This window comes from Megascapheus bottae, chromosome 13, assembly GCF_031878675.1.
Source record: "Megascapheus bottae isolate mThoBot1 chromosome 13, mThoBot2.hap1, whole genome shotgun sequence".
Lineage (NCBI taxonomy): Eukaryota > Metazoa > Chordata > Mammalia > Rodentia > Geomyidae > Megascapheus > Megascapheus bottae.
In genome coordinates this window covers 35,714,070-35,733,286 of record NC_143521.1, presented here as the reverse complement: position 1 = coordinate 35,733,286, position 19,217 = coordinate 35,714,070, and the positions used below count along the sequence as shown (strand labels likewise).

General features: G+C 33.2%; 1 long non-coding RNA gene across 1 annotated transcript; it reads right to left on the bottom strand.

Moving 5' to 3' along the window:
* Positions 1-12,649: 12,649 nt before the first annotated feature.
* On the bottom strand, positions 12,650-17,980 carry LOC150055814 (uncharacterized). The gene is made up of 4 exons (XR_016537466.1): positions 17,907-17,980; positions 17,366-17,415; positions 16,112-16,238; positions 12,650-12,810 (listed from the first exon to the last, which is right to left on the bottom strand). It is a non-coding gene; the product is annotated as an uncharacterized LOC150055814 (long non-coding RNA).
* Positions 17,981-19,217: the final 1,237 nt, after the last annotated feature.

Below are 19,217 nucleotides of genomic sequence, written 5' to 3'. Positions count from 1 at the left end.
AAATATGTCAACAGCTCAAAAAATTGAGTCACTCCAAAACTAATCTCCAAAGAAACAACCATCCCAGTAAAAAGATGGGCCAAAGTCTTAAAGAAAAATGGAATCAACTCAGATGCCCCTCAGTTGATGAGTGGATCAACAAAATGTGGTACTTATACACAATGGAATTCTATGCTGCCATCAGAAAGAACTACACTGCTCCATTTGTAAGGAAATGAAAAGACTTAGAAAAAATCATATTAAGTGAAGTAAGCCAGTCTCAATGGAACATAGGCTCAATGGTTTCCCTCATTTGTCATAATAAGTAGAAACCTTTGGCTCTCCTAGTAGAGGTTTTCAATAGAGCAAAACCTGGATACATAATGCCATATAGGATGACTCTAAATGAGAGGACCTCCAGGATATAGAAACAAAAACCATATATTGTGTAGTTCTTAATGTACCGTTAGTTCTCATCGCTTTTGCTGTCCTTTGGTTATCTCATATTGTTGTCTGATATATTGTATATATGTTTATTTTGTTATTTGAAATAGGATAGGGAAGGGGGAACAAGATGAGGGGTGAGGGAGTGAGGAAAATGGGGACCAAAACATGAGAAAGGGTATCAATGTTTGTGAAATAATGCACCTTCTCTCTGGTGAGTATAATGAAACCCTTCTATTAATTACAATAAAAATGCATCCAAAAAAAGAAGCTATGGCTTAAAATATTTCATTCTGGAAGTGGTGCTGCGTCTCAAGGTTTAGGGTGATATCCCTGAGCTGAAGTGCTAAGGGACAATGCCCAGACGGAGTTCAAGCCCCACGACCAAAAAATTATTGATTCAGTACATCATTTAAATAAACTCAAAATAACAATCTTATGATTTGACTTAAAAAAAACACTATGGAAATTGGGCTGGGTCTGTTTCTATGTACATCATTCAACATTTTTTCATAGCTTTTACAAATGTTGCACAATCAGGTTATCACTTGAAAATAAACAAGAATTTTGATCAAAGCTGCTTTTAGTTTCAGTTTGTGGAGGGAATTCTTTTTAGTATTTTATATAGGTGTGAAAAAATTTTTCAGTTCAGTTTACCAGTTCATGAATACAATGCATATTGATCAATGTCAACTCTTCCATTATTCTCTCTTAACCCCAGCCATGCCTGCGGTTTTCCTGGTTCCATTTTCACATATGTACATTGAATACTATGCCTGCATTAACCACATTTCCCTTCTCCATTTCTGTGTGTCCCGTGGACCTCACTCCCCCACAACATGCTTCCTACTATTCAATTTGCTAATCTGTAAATGAATTTATTTTTAAGGATTATACCATTAGAATCCTCTCCTGTGTATACCATTCTTCAGTTAGCACATTTATGAATATATATATGTAACTCATATACAATTTCAGATATGTTTAAATTTTAGATCAAACATCTACAGATGAGAGGAAAGCTACTCTTTTTCTCTCTTGGTTAGAACTTTTAGACTTAAGGAAAGGAACTGTCATTGGCTGACTCAACCAACAAAGGTATGTACTGATGGATTTGCTGGAGAGACCAGGAGAGCAAACAGGGTAGCTACAAGGATACAAGGGCTATAGGATTGCTTCAGAGAATGAATTTAATGAAGACACAGCGTTCCATTACTTTGAACCAAAAATACATGTCTTTCCTCATTGTTGTGACCCAGAGTGCATATCTATATCTTTCAGGACACTGTTGGTCATTTCTCTGCAGATTGGATGTAAGTACCATGCATCATCACCTCCAGTATTTTGCATTTGTCGCACCACTCTAGAGACCTGGTCTGCTAATATAGGTATTGTAGAAGCAATAGCACAAAGGTTGTAGCCAGAATAATTAAAGGGGGATGAAAAACATGCTTTTTGAGAAGGCAGAGCAAAAATGTGTTAAGTATTTAACTTTGTTGATGAACTTACTTCAAGTTATTTCCGTTTATGGAGCAAAGACTAATGGGTAAAATTTATGGGAAAAATGATTTCCTTTTAAAGAAGTCCAGGACATTTGTAAGGAAATAGAAACTCTTGTGAAAAATCTTATTAAGTGAAGTAAACCAGTCCCAAAGAAATATAAGCTCCATGGTTTCCCTTATTTGTAATAATTAGTATACATCTAGTACTCTCCTAGCAGAGGATCATAATAGCTCAAAAGCTATATGGTCGTACAGGATGAAACTAAATGGAAGGATCTCTAAACAAGAGGTTTATCTTTAAGATTGTTGTTTTTGATATACTATGTTCTTTTTTTTTCTTTTTTATCCCCCTTATGAGTGATCTCATATTTCACATTGTTACCGTATCTGACTTTGTTACCTGGTATATTGTATATATGTTTATTTGTTTATTTAAAATAGGGAAGGGAAGGGGGGAAAACAAGATGATTGGGAGGAGATAAGGGGTGGGAAATAGGGACAAAAACATGAGAAGGGTTATCAATATGTGAGAAGTAATGCACCTACCACCTGGTGGATATAACAGTAATCCCCTTATATTTACCTCGATAATAAAATTAAAACAGAAAAGAAGTCCAGGATTGAGATAGGCAAGTTGCATACTTCTCAGAATTATCAGCCAGGAATTAAATCTCTAGGGATACCAGAGAACAAATTACTCTTCGAGTGTGTGCTGGATCATGGCACGGTTTTGTGTAAGTAAGTCTCTAGGGTCATTTGATCTGTACCTTTGAATTTCATGTAAAATACTTAAACTAGTTTATATTACTAATTAGCTTTCAAGATGAAAGCTATTTTACATTTGTGCAAAAGAATCATATTTGCTTCCAGTCTGGTAGAAATAATTACTTATGTGCAATGTCAAACCATAATTATTTCTTAGTGTTTCTCTTAGCAATATGTCATGCTAAGTGAAGCAAAGCAACTACTCTGCCTAAGAAACTCAGTGTTACAACTTTTCACTCATTATAACATAACTTGTGTACATTCTTGCATGATTATTTCACCTTTTATTTTGAAATAACTCCAAACACACAAATCTTGTAAGAGAGTATAAATTTATACTGACTTTTCATTTAGCTTTCCTCAAGTTAATGCAACTATTTTTGCTTAATCATTCTTTACATTATGTGTGTTCTTCTACATATCTTAGCGTGTGTGTTGTATGTTAGAAATTATAGTCTCAAATTTGCATTGGCAAAAGCTCTAATTAAGACTATTGAATTAGGAGAGAAAAATGGATTCCACTTGGCTGGGAAGAGTAGAATCTTTTTAGAGGTTGGCATGCACTTCTGTGCAGGTAGCAGATGGCATTATGGGAAGAATTTGGTCAAAATAATATGGCTATTACCAACTGATATTGGATATTTAAACTATGGCCCTACTTTACCACAAAGATTGGGAAAAAAGAGTACTATAAGTTTTGATAGGTAAATCGCATTATATTTCAGAGGGATAGCTATCTATCTGGCCCCTAGAAATGATGTTCTTGATTTGTAAAACTTGAAAGAGAACAGAAGAGAACAGAGAAGAAAGAAAGCATAAACATAATTTAAAGTATTTTAAGAAAAACAAACTTAGATTCTTGTTTTCAGGCAGAAATCTTTCTAAAATTAGTGAAGCTGAGAGGTCTGTATTAAGTATTGTATGTTTGTGGTTCATGATGATGATAAAAATTGGCATATATGGTTGGAAATAGTGAATGTATTTAAATAGACACATGGAATATGTGAATATATATGTGATTTTCTGAAATGCTTAACAAAAATATTTCAGACTTGGTAATAATTACTTGTCAACAGTCCAGGGCATATTCATACAATAAATATATACATACTTTCTTTTATATATATTTTTATTGTAATTAATAGAAGGGTTACATTATATTCATCTGATAGAAGGTACATTACTTCACAAATATTGATACCCTTTCTCATGTTCTGTTTCCCATTTCCCTCCCCCCACCCTCCTCACAACTTCATATACATACTTTCTTATGCATTCTTTTTTTAATTTCATAGTGAAATTATTTCTTTTCTCTTCAGAAGTCCCCTATACTGGATGGCTACTATTGTACTATTTTTCCAGTCCTGGGATTTGAACTCAAAGCCTAGGCATTGTCCTTAGGCTTTTTCAAGGCTGCACTCATCCACTTGAACCACAACTCCACTTCTGGCTTTTTCTGTGTATGTGGTACCAGGGAATTGATACTAGGGCTTCATGCATGCTATACAAGCACTCTACCATTAGGCCATGCTCTTGGCCCTGTACTGTTTTTTTACAGCCTGTACTTTTTATTTTTTTTTTTTTTATGTCTGGGGCTTGATCTCAGGGCCTAGGCCTTATCCCTGAGCTCTTTTGCTCAAGACTAGTGTTTTACCACTTTGATCCACAGCTCCACCTCTGGCTATTTGTGGTTTAATTGCAGATAAAACTCTCACAAGGACTTTTCTACTCAGGATGACTTTGAACTAAGTTCCACAGATCTCGGCTTCTTGAGTAGCTAAGATTACAGGCTTGTGCCACTTGTGCCCAGCTTTATTGTACTATTTTTACAAATGAAGGAGCCATGTACATTGACATTCCACCTTAAAGTTGAGAATCAAAGATATATCAACTATTTTATTAATTTTAGAAAGAATCATTTACCTACACAGCATCAGAGGATACCAAACCTCAGTTTACAACAGGTGGGGCACAGTTATGATGAATGTGCAGATTTGTGTTTCAGAACCTCAAGAGAGTGTATTTTCTATGCAGGCATCTAGAATTGGAATTCTCCACCACTTCTAGTTGTGTCGGAAAACAGTAGGTTGAATTTAAATGCTTGTGGTGAGACCCATATGTTACAGTGCACTCCTGCCAGATTGACACAGGGAGCTCAGCTAAAGCAAGGGAGTCCCTTCCATTATTAACGATTCTTTGGGTTCTGAGCCACATTGGGTGAGCTACAGAAGCAAATGAAATATTCATAAAACACCTGAAGTGTCAATATTATGTAAATGAAGATGGCAATATGACAGGGTATGAATGGGCTCTCTGTGGATTAAGTTATCATGCTAAACTTTTCAAGAAAACTATACATATAAAAGAAATCCTCAAGAGGTTAGAGTATGAGGTACTACATTTAAGTTTCACAAGTCTGCAATTTGTATAGTTACAAAAAAGCATTGATATCGAAATGAACAGTTTATCCACAAAATTATTACTTTAAATTAAAAAAATATTTTATTGTTATTATTAAGGTAATATACAGAGGGCTCATACTGACATAAATCGGGTAAAGAGTACATTTCTTTTTGGACAATGTCACTTCCCTCATTCATAATATGACTAATAAGGAAGGCAAGAAAGTTAGACTTTGTTACTACATAAGAAGCCTTTGCTTTTGTGAATCTCTAGAAACATGCTAATGGGACAATATCAACTTTAAAACCATCTTTTTATCATTTATATACCACAGCTTATTTGATGTTCACATTATGAGTTAGCATACTTTTCCTATAAAAAGGTAGATAGTAAATACTTAGAATTTTCAGACTATGATTTTTCTCAATCACATATTCTTTTTTATGCTACTTAAGTGTCATGAAAAAATCTGGCCCTATGGCTTAAGTGGTAGAGTACTAACCTTGCCTCTTTTCATTTAACTATATATTTTAATGGAAAAAATTCCAGAATTTATGTTTTTACTGATCTTATCAAAATTATTATGAAACAAGGGTTTTTATTAATATGTTGAAATAAGTGACTAAGTTTAACTTCAGTAAATATCCATTTAAAGTTAATCAAACTAGTAACATACTTATATAGATAAATCTAACCTCTTTAAAGGTACCATAAGACAATGCATAAGTAAATATAAAGTGATACAGAGATTTTATCTTTAGTGTTTATACATCCGTACTATTGCTGTTATAATAACCACTTGGCCTACAATACTAATTATTGCTATAATAAATCTGCGTTGCAAAATGAAAAACCTACCCTAATGTAGGCAAATGTAACTCTTTATTTTCTCACTAATATGAAACTTATCTTTAGCAGAATGTCTCATAGCAAAGTTGTAAATAAATATTAAGACAAAACTAATAGAAAGAAATGTTCCAGTTTCATTACTGGAATATGGAAAAAACTGAGGAAACAGTGTTGAATCCCTTCTATCCTGGCCTCCAAGTCCTACCTTCTTCACCTTGCTTGAATAGAGCAGCCTTAAACTGTAAACTGTGTCTTGAGTTGGATCTGCAAGAGGAGATATGCAGGCCCTCAAAAAAGGACATCTCAGAAGATAGGCTATAATCTGACTCTTAGTTGTAGTTTTTTATAGATCTAAAGAAATAAACTGTAGTAGTGAAGGTGTTATATAGAACATAAAGTCTCATTTTTTAAACTGATTTACATTTATAAAATTTAAAATGTTATATAAAATATTATTAAAAGATGTACAATGGCTACATATTGATAAGATATTCGAGTTGAAATGTTCTTCAATGCTGCATCTACTTTGTGGTATTTAGGAATGTAATATACTTGATTTCCTTTTCTCTAATTATTAATTTAATTAGTCACTAATTATTAATCATGTTTTTAATTTGGTTATTAAAACTGATTTCAATGTAACCATGACTCATATTTTTTCATGTGTCTTAAATGTGTGGCAAATACATGATGCAAGAATATAATTTAAAAACAATATCACATACTACTGACTGTAGTTATATTTGAGATTTCTATAGTAATGATTCTGTAAAAAAAGAACAATGTAACTTTTATTCCGTAGACTAGTTTAAGATTAAGTAACACTTTATTCTTTCAGAATTAGAAATGCAAGTAAGCCAAAAGAAAATGGAATAATATCTTCAGCAGAAAATTTCTGAAGTACTTTGTAATGCTACTTATAATAAACTATGAGTAATAAATAAAAACCAATATACTTGATCTTCTGTGTTTTCTAAATTTTCTGCATTTCCATCCAGCCTCACACAGAATTAATCCTAACAAGTCCAAAATTAACCAATGCAGGTCTTAGCACATTGTAGTAGCAATAAACAGATCTGGATTGATTTGCTACACAAAAACATGAGAAGGGGTATCAAGGTATGTGAAGTAATGCAATTTCTATCAGGCGAATATAACTGTAACCCCTTTATTAATTACAATAAAATATATGGGAAAAAATCAAAGAAAAAAGCCAAGCTCTTAGGTGAAGTATAAAACAACTTTAAACTTGTAGGCATGGATACTGGTCATTTTAGCTAACAGAAGCAAAGTACTAAAGTTCCAAGGAAGAGGAAAGACACAATTAAACAATTACATTTCATGTAGTTAAAATTTAACTAAATTCTGCCACAAAAAATTAATGTGCATTCAGAAGTCATCACCTCTGTATCTGTGGTCATGAGATTGATTATGGAGTACTTCAACTTCTGAATGATGATAATGCCATATAAGTGTATTAGTGGCCTCTCTTCTGTGTCATCATTCAGTGATGTCACATTATACCATGGTGGTAGAAGTAACAACAAAGAAATTTGCAGATGCTCCAAATGAGAGCTATTTTAAGTATCTACTGACATACCAATCTTCATTTGGAATGAGCAGACTGTTATATATTTGCAGAATAACCACTTCAAGGAAACAACTATTGGAAAGTAAAAATTTTATATAAAAATTAAATATAAAAGAAAGCTGGGAGCAGCTCACACCTGTAATTGTAGCTACTCAGGAGGCTGAGATCTTAGGATCATGGTTCAAAGCCAGTTGGGGCACTAACATCCATGAGACTCTTATCTCTAATTAACCCCTAGAAAATGTGAAGTGACACTGTGGCTCCAGGCGTAGGGCAATAGCCTTGAGCTGAAGAGCTCGAGAGACAGTGCCCAGGCCCAGAGTTCAAGCCCCATGATCAACAGAATTTAAAAAAAAGGAATATAAAAAGTATGGAAAGAAATGATGCATTCATATAGATTTATTCATTATATTTATCTCTTAAATCAGGTGAAAGCAGAATTAAACATCTTTCTTGAAAAGAAACTGAATTCTCAGTGAGACACCATGCTAAAATGGATCAATTAATGCACATAAAATTATCTATAAGTGGATAGATTATCCCTATGTGTGTATGAATGATATACATGGAAGTTCAAATTTTAGCTGAGTGCCAGTGGCTCACACCTGTAATTCTAGCAACTTAGGAGGCTGAGATCTGAGGATCGAGGTTTGAAGCCAGGTAGAGCAGGAAAGCTATGGAAATATTATCTGCAACTTATCATAGATCAAGCCTGAAGTGGCACAGTGGCTCAAGTGTTTGAGTACTACCTCCTTGATCAACCAAAAAAATTTCAGATCATACTATCTTTTCAATCCTGATCATAACCTTGGCTTTTCTATTGACAATTCTGCAATATGTCATCAATGATGTGGACAGCTTTGAAGATGTACAGTTCTAGCTTCAGTGAATAAAGAAGCAAGCCAAAGACCCTTCCCTTTCCCCACCACATGTTTTCTCATATAAAAGGAAACACATCTGGAAATGTGACTGGAATAAAGGGAGAAAATATAACCTTTAGGAAACATTGTTTCAAATTTAAATCTTCTAAACTGAGTTGGTATGAACACGAAAAAGATGAGTAAAATTCAATAAAATTTCATTTACAAAGTCTAGAATTACAAGAGTGCACTGAAAGGATTATATTTGGCAAGGTATAAACAAAAGTACAGAAATATTTCTCACATAGTGACATTGGTTGACCATTTGTTTGGTGATTTTGGTTATTTTTACCATGTACAGGTTTTTATAATTAGCATTCCTCATTTTATTAGAAAAGAAATCTATTTTTGGAGGAATTGAAATTCTAGCAATTCTTAAACATTTAAATTTATAATTTCAATTAATTTTATTTGTTAATTTAATTTATAGTACTTCAATTTTGATATAAACAAATTACTTTGAACTTCTTGAAATTATAGAACTTAAGCCATGCTTGTTTCTTTTAAATGTAGACATAATACCTTTTATAATAAAAGCTATATAGGTAAGAATCTTATAAAATAAAAATAATTTTATAAAATAAAATCTATTTTTTCATGTTAAAAATAAGTATAGAACAATAACTAAAACCCTGAGATTTGAATGATGTCAGGTATAATTGCATACCATTTTTGAGACAAATTATTTTATCTTCCCCTTCCTTGTTTACTCAACCATAAAATAGAGATAATAAGATTGGCCATGTGCAATTTTCCTGAAGGTTAAATATGAAAATATGCCTGACATTTAATTAGCCATCAATAATTAATAGCTTTCAGTTTCATTAGAAGTAGAAAATGTGTTTCAGAAATATGCTTGGATAGACATAACATAAATGGAAGTCTGATATTTTCTCTTAAAATCCTCTAATAATACTTAAACAAATTATACTCATGTTAGAAAATTAAATGTTCAAATCACTGTTGGTTAGAAAAATAGCCATGACCCAAGTGTTCATTATAACCTAAAGTAAATTCTGCTGGTAGGATATCTCTATGATCCTGATGTTCTCATCTCTGTTTATGCATTGTTTCTGTCCTCAAACAGCAGGGAGAAAACTTGCATATGTTTCTCCTGCTGTTGCTTCAACCTCTCCACACAATGGTTTTAGCCTGTGAAACTGATATATGAGTCAAGAATATGTTTGCATCTGAAATAACAGATTATGTGGCAAGCTTTTATTTCACAATATATGAGCCTGGGTATTGCTTAGATTTGTTTTAACTTAAGGATTTTTCAAATGTGACTGAAGTCCAATTCAATGTAATACATACAGCTTTCAAATATTCATTCATAGGTTACATTGTGCCTGCGATTATTCCTGGAGGTAGGAATCAATGAGCAAGGCAAGTATGCATATTTTACCAATTTAATAAATATATATGCACATATGTATTTTAAAAAGTGAGAAGGACTACGTGGAAAAATCAGCTTCCATGAGGTACTTCACATGACCATATAATGAAAATTTGCAGTCTCTTTCATAACTCCAATTTTACTAAGCTTTGCCTATGCTGTGCAAACAATAAATATTATTATACCTTTTTCTTTCTCATCTATAGGAATGTAGACTTTTATATTATTTACCTTCCTTTCCTCTTTCTCTATGTCTGCCTCCCCTATCTTACAAACAAACAAGGATTAATCAGAGAAAGAAAATTATAGACTGATCGCTTTCATGAGAATAGATTTAACACTCCTTAGTGAAATACTGCTAGCTGAAGGCAACAACTAATCAGAAGAAATAAAATGTCAAAAAACAATCAAGTCCATTCTAGTGGTTCCTTTTAATGAACTACTGTTCACTGAAAACAATACAGGAGCAAGAAGAAGGACACATTTGAGAATATACATTCCAACTCAGTTTTCTGAGTTTAAAGAAGAGCAGAAAAGTCTAGTGGATTAATAAACACTCAAATTCAGGAGTAGAATTGTAGAATAGTTAAGGCTTGAATTACAGCTTTGTAAACCATACTCATTGTAAAAATAATTACAATAACTGAATTAACTATATAAAATAATTAAAAATCACAAGTAAAATATTTAAAATATTAACCATTATAGGTAAAATATAGATAAAATAGTTAAGATGAAAGGTTATAAAGGAAGAGTACAGGAACAAAATTGAAATATATGTAGACATAAGAAATCCAAATATAATAATATATATGTCAATTAAAATTTAATTAAATAAATTTTTGACATTGATTGTAACAATAATTTGAACTACTTAGAACCCTACAAGGAAAACAATTTTGAATCCAAGATTGAAATTGAAGTAGATTAAAAATTAGAATATGAATAATAGCAACCCTCAGAAACCTCTATAGTTGTATGAAAAAGATTTTAACAACAAAAACCTACTATATTTCCTAGTGATAAACATGTATAGATTAGGAAGATATAAAAATTATAAACAATTTTTACCTTGCACAAAGACTACAGAATATCCAAGGTAAAAACAGATAGACTTGATAGATTGAGGATTTTAATTCCATTTCAATAATAGGATTCATAGGGAAAATCATCTAAAAGTAGAGCAGGATCGAAAAGCAGGGTTGATATCAAAGGTCAAGACTTATTGTAAAACTCTATTAATGAAAAATATGGTCGTAAAATAAAATTTTACAAGGAAATCAATATAATAAAATTGATGGTCAAAAACAGTACATTCACTTTTCTGAAGAGAATGAAGAAAATATATTTTGTTTCTTTTGCTTAAGCAAGTGATAATTCCATTATTGCATAGTAAGACTGGTTGCATGTAGTAAATATAGAAGCAATAGCTCCATTTTGATGCTAATTTTGATATTATGTTAGACTTCTACTTTGTGGTTCACTGTAGTTTCTTTACAATAGAAGAAGATTCAAAGACAATTTTAGTAACACCCATGAGAAAGCAATGGATAAAATCCCCTTTTACTTAAAACAGGAAATAAACAAACAAAAAAATTTATTTTTAAGTTGCTTCATGAAAAAATAACTAAACTTACAAATGAGCAGAAGAATAAAATTAACATTCATTTTCAATCTAAACATAAAATATTCCACTTGAAGGTAGGGCTAGTGGTTCATGCTCCTAAGCTTATCTACTCAAGAAATTTAACTCAACCAATCCAGGTTGGAAAACAGCCTGAGCAGAAAAGTACACAAGGCACCTCTCCAATTCGCCAGGAACATGTCAGACTACAAGTATGGTTCAAGGGGGAAGCCAACCATGCTAAGGGAAAGCCTAGAGTCAGGAGCTCAGCCCTGATATGACTTCACTTGGGAAAAATCAAAAGTACATCTACCATATGAAAACTATTAAAAATTAAACTTCATGAATATTTAGTTTATTAGAAAACAATACAAAATTCTCTCTCTCACACACACACAAATACTCATACACACACACACACACAGTGCACAGGAGAAAATATTTTTAAAAGATCAATTAGTATCCTGGTCTTGGCTTGTGAGCCATGTGTGAAAATATGAAAAAGCTTTAAAAGGCTTGGTTGCTGCCAATATGGTACCTTGCTTCTTTCTGTCAAGAGAAACAGCACAGAGACACTGATTTCAAAGAGCTTATAATAAACTGTAAATTCCTTCTTTTCCTCAGTGAAGATAAAATATTGGCCTCAGGAGCCCTTCCCCATATACTGTACACTCACATATAATTACACATCAGCCTTAATTGTTTTTGGTGATATAGGTGTTATTTATTTTCTTTTTTTATTGTTGGGATAATGTATAAAGGGGTTATAGTTACATTTGTCAGATAGTAGGTGCATTACTTCTCACACATTGATACCCCCTCTAGTGTTTTTGTCCCCATTTCCCTCCCCTCACCCCCTCCCAATCATCTTGTTTCCCCCCACTTCCCTTTCCTATTTCAAATAAACATATATACAATATACCAGGTAACAAAGTCAGATACAGGTTGTTATATATTTTCAATTTTGCCTTGCACATAGCCACTTCAATGGTGTAAAGATCTTCTTCTGCTGGTTTTAAAAGTAAAACTAGCCTCAAAAGACAGAGACTACTTCCCCTTAACCAAAGGGATTTAAATTATATTGTGGATAAGATGCTGTAAACAGAGCAGCTCAAGCTCCCATTTTATTTTCGAGGTAAATGGCCTGAAACAGATGGGAAGAAAGCTTCCCTCAAGGCACAGTGGCTATGCTGCCACCAGCTGTTGCCAGGAGATAAGGGGATAAAGGCCAATGGGAAGTGATGTGTTCATAGGAGAGAATCCAAGTCTTGCACCCCTCAGTTCTGGATGATCAGGAGGAAGAAGCCTCTGCATGTTCTTTTAATTGAAGTTGAAGCCTGGAATACGGAATACTTGTTTAACATGGTGCAGTCTCATGTGACTGAAACATAAAATCGGTCTCAAAACATGCCTCTTTTAAACACAGTGGGATTTAGGTAAAATACAATTCATAAAGAGAGTCATTAGAGTGATCAATAGTTAAAAATGAAGACCATTCTTACTCTTTGTCTATAGTTTTTAAGCATTTTTGAATTTACACTTGGTTAAACTGACAAACTGACTTATTTTATATTTTGTTATTAAATATAAATCGTAATTGTGTAAATTTAGTTTGGATAAGAAGCCTGTCTTCTGTATCAACTGATCCTAGGGGTTTTTTTTGTTTTTGTTTTTGTTTTTTTTTTTCGGTTTTGGGGCTTGATTTTTGGGCCTATGCATTGTCCCTGAGCTCTTCAGCTCAAGGCTGGGATCTACCATTTGAGCCACAGTGCCACTTCTGGTTTTCTGGTGGTTAATTGCAGATAAGGGTCTCATAGACTTTTGTGCCCAGGCTGGCTTTGAACCCTGATCCTAAGATCTAAGCCTCCTGAGTAGGATTAGAGTCATGAACCACCAGCGTCCTGCTGATACCTTTGGTCTAAGATCAATTAACAAGACAAATAAAAACAACTTTCTTGAGAAGTAAGACTATTTATTTAGGAGTGATAATTTTCTTTTCATTGAAAACACCCAAGGAACTGCACTTGTGGCTCAAAGTGGTAGAATAGAAAAGTTCAGGAACAGAGAGGCCAAGATCCTGAGTTCAAGCACCACGACAAAAAAAAAAAATACTCAAAGGAACTCAAGGAATAAAGAAAGAAAAGACTGAGAGTGTCATGAAACAGAATGTAATTTAATTTCAGTAATTGAACAACAATAAAATAACATTTCCATATCTGTGCCTCAAATCAGAAAGCCTAGCAGTCTCCCTTCAGTGACTGTAGAATATCTTGTGCAGCTTTCTTATGCTATGAGCTGCATCCCCAATCTTTCAAGCAGATTTTGAGCTGCCTCTTATCACACATCATGAATGGTTCCATAGGTATTGCTGGATTATATGTGGAATAAGGAAAATACATTGAGTACTATCCTGTAAAAAACAGGCATACTCTATATTTGTAAAATAAATTATAAATGATTTCCTGTATAATCACTATAGTACTGTTTTTTGGAAGATTACACTTTATTTTCTGTGCTTATTTACTTCTCAGAATTTATGTGAGTTAGATAAAATATGTGTCTATATTTTGTTTCTGTGGTACTATTTAGCTAGAACTCTATTTTCTCTATTAGATATTCAGTACACACTCCAATTCCTGCAAATGATGAGTGGATTGTTTTTGGCAAGCTTGCCTAGGTAGTTTAAAAAATGAATCCAGTCATTGACTGGTGTGTCTTAATTGCTATAATTTGAATAATTAATTCTATGTTTAGAAAATGAGTTCAAGGTAGTGTGTGATTAACCATGTTTAATGAAGTCATTACCTGATTAACTGGCATTTCATGCCCATGAATGATTATATCCAAATACTAATCAATTTGATTTAAATTGTCTACATATATATTTGAATTTGTTACACTTGTGTTCCAGTAGGATGATAAAATTCCGCATTGATATTTGGTTACTGGCAATTGTTTGTATTCTTGGACTTTTCCTTTTTATGAGTACAAGAAATATCCATGTATCAATTCCACTAGATAGAAAGAATATCACAGACTCCTGGCTTAGAAATGACTTCATTCAGAGAGTAGAGTTTATTATTATTACTATTATTATTATTATTATTATCATATAGACTAGTTTGGTTAAGAAAGTAACTCTTTACATTATAAGTCTGATGGCTGAATTTCTGAGGGGCTTTCTAAAGTAGTAACCTTAGCATAATTTTAACTGGTAGGATATTTCAAATGTTCCAGGTGGTCTTTGGAAAGTAGACGACTTTAAATAAAAGCAACCTGGACTTGCTCAATAGTAGAATTCAAGAATTTTAAGAGGTTTTTCTTTTCCAGAAGAGAAGCACCAGCTGTTTTCTTTTTTCTATACCAAGCACAGGATAAGAGGAAAGTACAATTACTCAAGAAATTAGATATTGTGGAGTTTAGAATTGCTTGCATAGTCCAGATCAACTTTGTTATAAGCTTACATACATTGCGGAGGCTGATAATATATTTTATAGAGATGTAAATAAATTATCTTTCAAATATTAATATGAAATTAGATATCACTTTATATATAAATATATTAAGTATTAATTGAGAATTCTGGAGTTTTTTTAAATGTTTCTAAGTTAAATAGAAATAAGCTACTATCTATAATCTAATTTATAACTCATAGTTTCCTATTTTTTTCTTACAATCTCTGTTAAAATTACTCTTTGCAAAGAAGCCTTTATAGATTACAAAATAAAGAAAACATTTAAGGTGGCAGGCCCATATTTGGTTGCTTTTTATTGTCTAAAAATTCTTCTTTTTTGTGCAGATACAGAGGGTTTGGACTCAGGGCATGTTTTAAACTCAAAATTGGTGCTCTACTATTTGAATCACACCTTCACTTCTGCCATTTGGTGATTATCTGGAAAAAAATGAGTCTTGAGAAGTTGTCTGTGTGGGATAGGTTCAAACTATAATAACTTAGATCTCAACTTCCTGAGTAACTATGAGTGACTAAGCTATATTCGCTGCACTTATTTACTAGAATTATAGGTGTGAGCCACCAGCATCTGATTTATTCTCCTACAACTTTTTTTTTCTACCAGTCCTGGGCTTGCGCTCAGGGCCTGAGCACTGTCCTTTTTCAAGGCTAGAACTCTACCACTTGAATCTCAGCATCCCTTCCAGCTTTTTTCTATGTATGTGGTGCCAAGGAATTGAACCCAGGTCTTCATGCATGCTAGGCAAGCACTCTACTGCTAGGCCAAACTCCCGGCCCTCCTACAACCTTTGTAATCATTGAAGTATTTAAGTTATTTCATTCTGTTTGGATCAGTTCTAGAAGTAGAGATTTTACACATCAAAAGGCAGCAGTTAAATATAATCTTTTTTTTTTTGCCAGTCCTGGCCTTGAGCTCAGGGCCTGAGCACTGTCCTTGGCCTTTCTCAAGGCTAGAGCTCTACCACTTGAGCCTCAGCACCACTTCTGGCTTTTTTCTATGTATGTGGTACCAAGGAATTAAACCCAGGTCTTCGTGCATGCTAGGCAAGCACTCAACCACTAGGCCAAACTCCAGGCCCAGATATAATCTTGAAGACTTATTATTTCCTTCCATTGGGAACCTTCTAGTTTTTATACACTATAGTTAAATTGTAAACTATACTCACCTTTCTTTTCCTGTATTACAGCAGTACTTATTCTTCCTATCTGAATGTTTTGATTTGGGGTTGATTTTATTTTGTCATTTTGAATGTGCTGGAACCTGATTTAAATTGAAACGCTTAAGTTTTCACCCTAAAAAGCGATGTAAAGCAGGAACCACATGTTAGAGATCTTTGTGGTTCTCAAAACAGGGGAAAACTGGTTGCTTTGGCAGCTAACTGAAAGTCCATGGTTGTGTGTTTTTTGAATTCTGAGTCTCCAAATCCACTTTTTCATTTTCATTTCAGTTCTCAGATACCTACTTACAGATGCCTGGGTACCAAAGTTGATGCAAAAGCTTAGTTAACATTTTTTTTGGAAGACCAATTGATTTTATTTTTTTCATGTATTTTGTATTGTAATTAATAGAAGGGTTACATGATATACGCCAGGTAGATGGCGCATTAATTCCCATACATTGATACCCTTTCACATGTCTTGGTCCCCATTTCCCTCCCCATCCACCCCTCATCTTGTTTTTACCCCTTCCGTAGCACTGTAGATCTTAACATGAAATCTTACATGAATCCTTGGTGACCACTTCTGAAATTCTGGTTGGTGGTTTTCTCAGCATAGTTATAAGGAGCCTGAATTTCCACTCATACTTTGGATTTCTGTTTCCTACAATTCCTTCACAAAGGCCTCTACATTTCTATAAAATAATAATTTCCCTAAATTACTTCTAACTCTTGTATAAATTGGAAAGGACTCAAGACAGGTGTTGTACTAGTTGACTGTTGATGTAAATACACCTCGTGTTTAATCTCTTTCCTCTCATTACCTTAACTTCTCATCACTCCAACTTCTTGATTACACTGTAACACCTTGTACAACTGAGACTTGTCTCTCTATGGCTGTATTTGTGTGAAGTTCAAATAACGGAGAATAATCTCTTCTCAAGCTCTTCCTTTAATATTATGTGAAAATTCTCCTTTTCCATATTAGATATCAGTGACAATTTGCAGGGACTGGAGTATGAACATCTTTTGGAAATTATTACTGATGCTGTCTGGAGACACAGGTAGTAGTGATGGGTCACAAGATGGCTTCTCTCACATTTCAGAAGCCTCATGCAGTGACAAGGATCAGAATCACTGGAGATTATCTAGATCCCTGTATTGCTTCATATTTTCAATTACATTAATTTAAAAAGTAATCTTCTATAATAAATATAACCAACTGATCAAATAATGGATTAAGATGGAAAACAACTGAGGTACCTGAATTTACTGGAAAGCTTTCTGTATGAATTGTCTCTTTAAGCCAAATCCTGAAAGAAATAAAGGGAGGAGACATGCTCAGCAAAGATCAGAAAATGGTTCCAGAGGGAAGAAATGATCATGCATAGACACATGGAATTGATGATAAGGGTGGTTTTCAAATATTCATACAAAACTACCACCACCACTGCAATCTTGCTGTTTGTATCTGTGGTTTAGTGGCTACTAGTGATGAGTAAAAAGCAAAGAATTAGAAGTAATGTGGAATTGTTGATTGGAGCACTATGATAGAAAATGAATTTTACATTTGGTGACCTGCAAATGGACTGTCCAGAAAGAATGACTGGAAATCTGATTCTGATTCATCACATTGGTAGGGATCAGATCCTATTTTAAAATTTAAAGATTGTAAGTAAGTATTCAGGCAATGGGACAATTAAGAACCACTGTCTATTTAAAATGGACTATTCAATTACAGATGCCAAAGAGGAATTTGTTAAAATGAATCAACCTTTTGGTTCATTAGTCAACAAATATTTACCTTGTGGGAAAGATGTGGCAGCTCAGGAGATCTGAGAAAAACAGATTAGAAAGCTAGAAGCACACTGATGGTGGATCATTTAAATGTACAGTCCTTGTAAGGAATAAAATGCCTGGAAAATAGTGGTTTAAATAGAAGAAGTTAATTTTTCTCATAGAGCCAGAAATCTGAAGGAAAGAACTTTCTAATATTGGTTCAGGGACTCAATACTGTGAGACACATGTGATTGTTAAAAAATATTGTGTTCTTTCCCTCTAAGTTGAATATTGGATTCTGCAATTCCAATTGGCATATTAGGTCAAGCACAGGGAAATAGAGCTATTTATCATCCAATACTCTCTTGTTATGGAGTAAATTTTTAAAAAGCCTCCAGAAAGTACTTTATTATTTTGGTAAGAAATAGAGAGATCTAAAACTGGACTATTTTTTTTTATAGATTTAGGGATCAAGGTACATAGGAATTGATATACTTATAAAGGAATTGTGATTCCAGTTTTAAGAATCATCCAACTTAGGAATGTGTTTACCAGAAATTAATACTTATTCTGCTTTTTTAAAAAGCGATATGAGAATCAAGAATGTAGATCTTGCTCTGACACTGTGATGAATAAAAATTATATCTTCTCTCAATAATAAATCTAAACACATAGAAACTGCATAGCAAAGCTTATGTCTCATTAGCATAATTATTACTCACAAAATGTAAAAAAGTGTTATTATATCTTTGTGAAGTTGTTCATAAACTTTGGACAACTTAATTATACCTAGAAACCTTGTAGGCAACCAACCGATAATTTATCTGTACTAAAACTTCAAGTCTTTTGTGATTAGCAGCACTTTTGCATTGGCTACTAATAAAAATAACCATCAAACCAAGAACTAGGAAATAGATGTATAAGAGGCTTTCTATAAAGAAATTATAAATTATAAAATTCACATAATAACATAAGCAATATACAATAGCATGATACCCTCTTATGAGGATATTAAATGTATGACATGCCACCTTTGTTTCTTGTGCTCATTCTGAGCTCAAACATTATCAATACTTTCAGAGGTTATTGAGTAGTTTGAACCTATTACATTTATGATATAGTTTTACGTGTCTTCAATTACCTCTTCTTTTACCACTTTCCTACCATTTAATCACATTTTAAACTTCATGGTCATTTTCAGTCATTGAAAATAATCAAATTTGAAACATTATGAATCAACCATACAGGCAAACTATTATCATAATATAGCTTCCTGCTCAAACTGAAGAGACAATCAGCATATAAATCTGCAAATACAGAATATTAACTATCATTT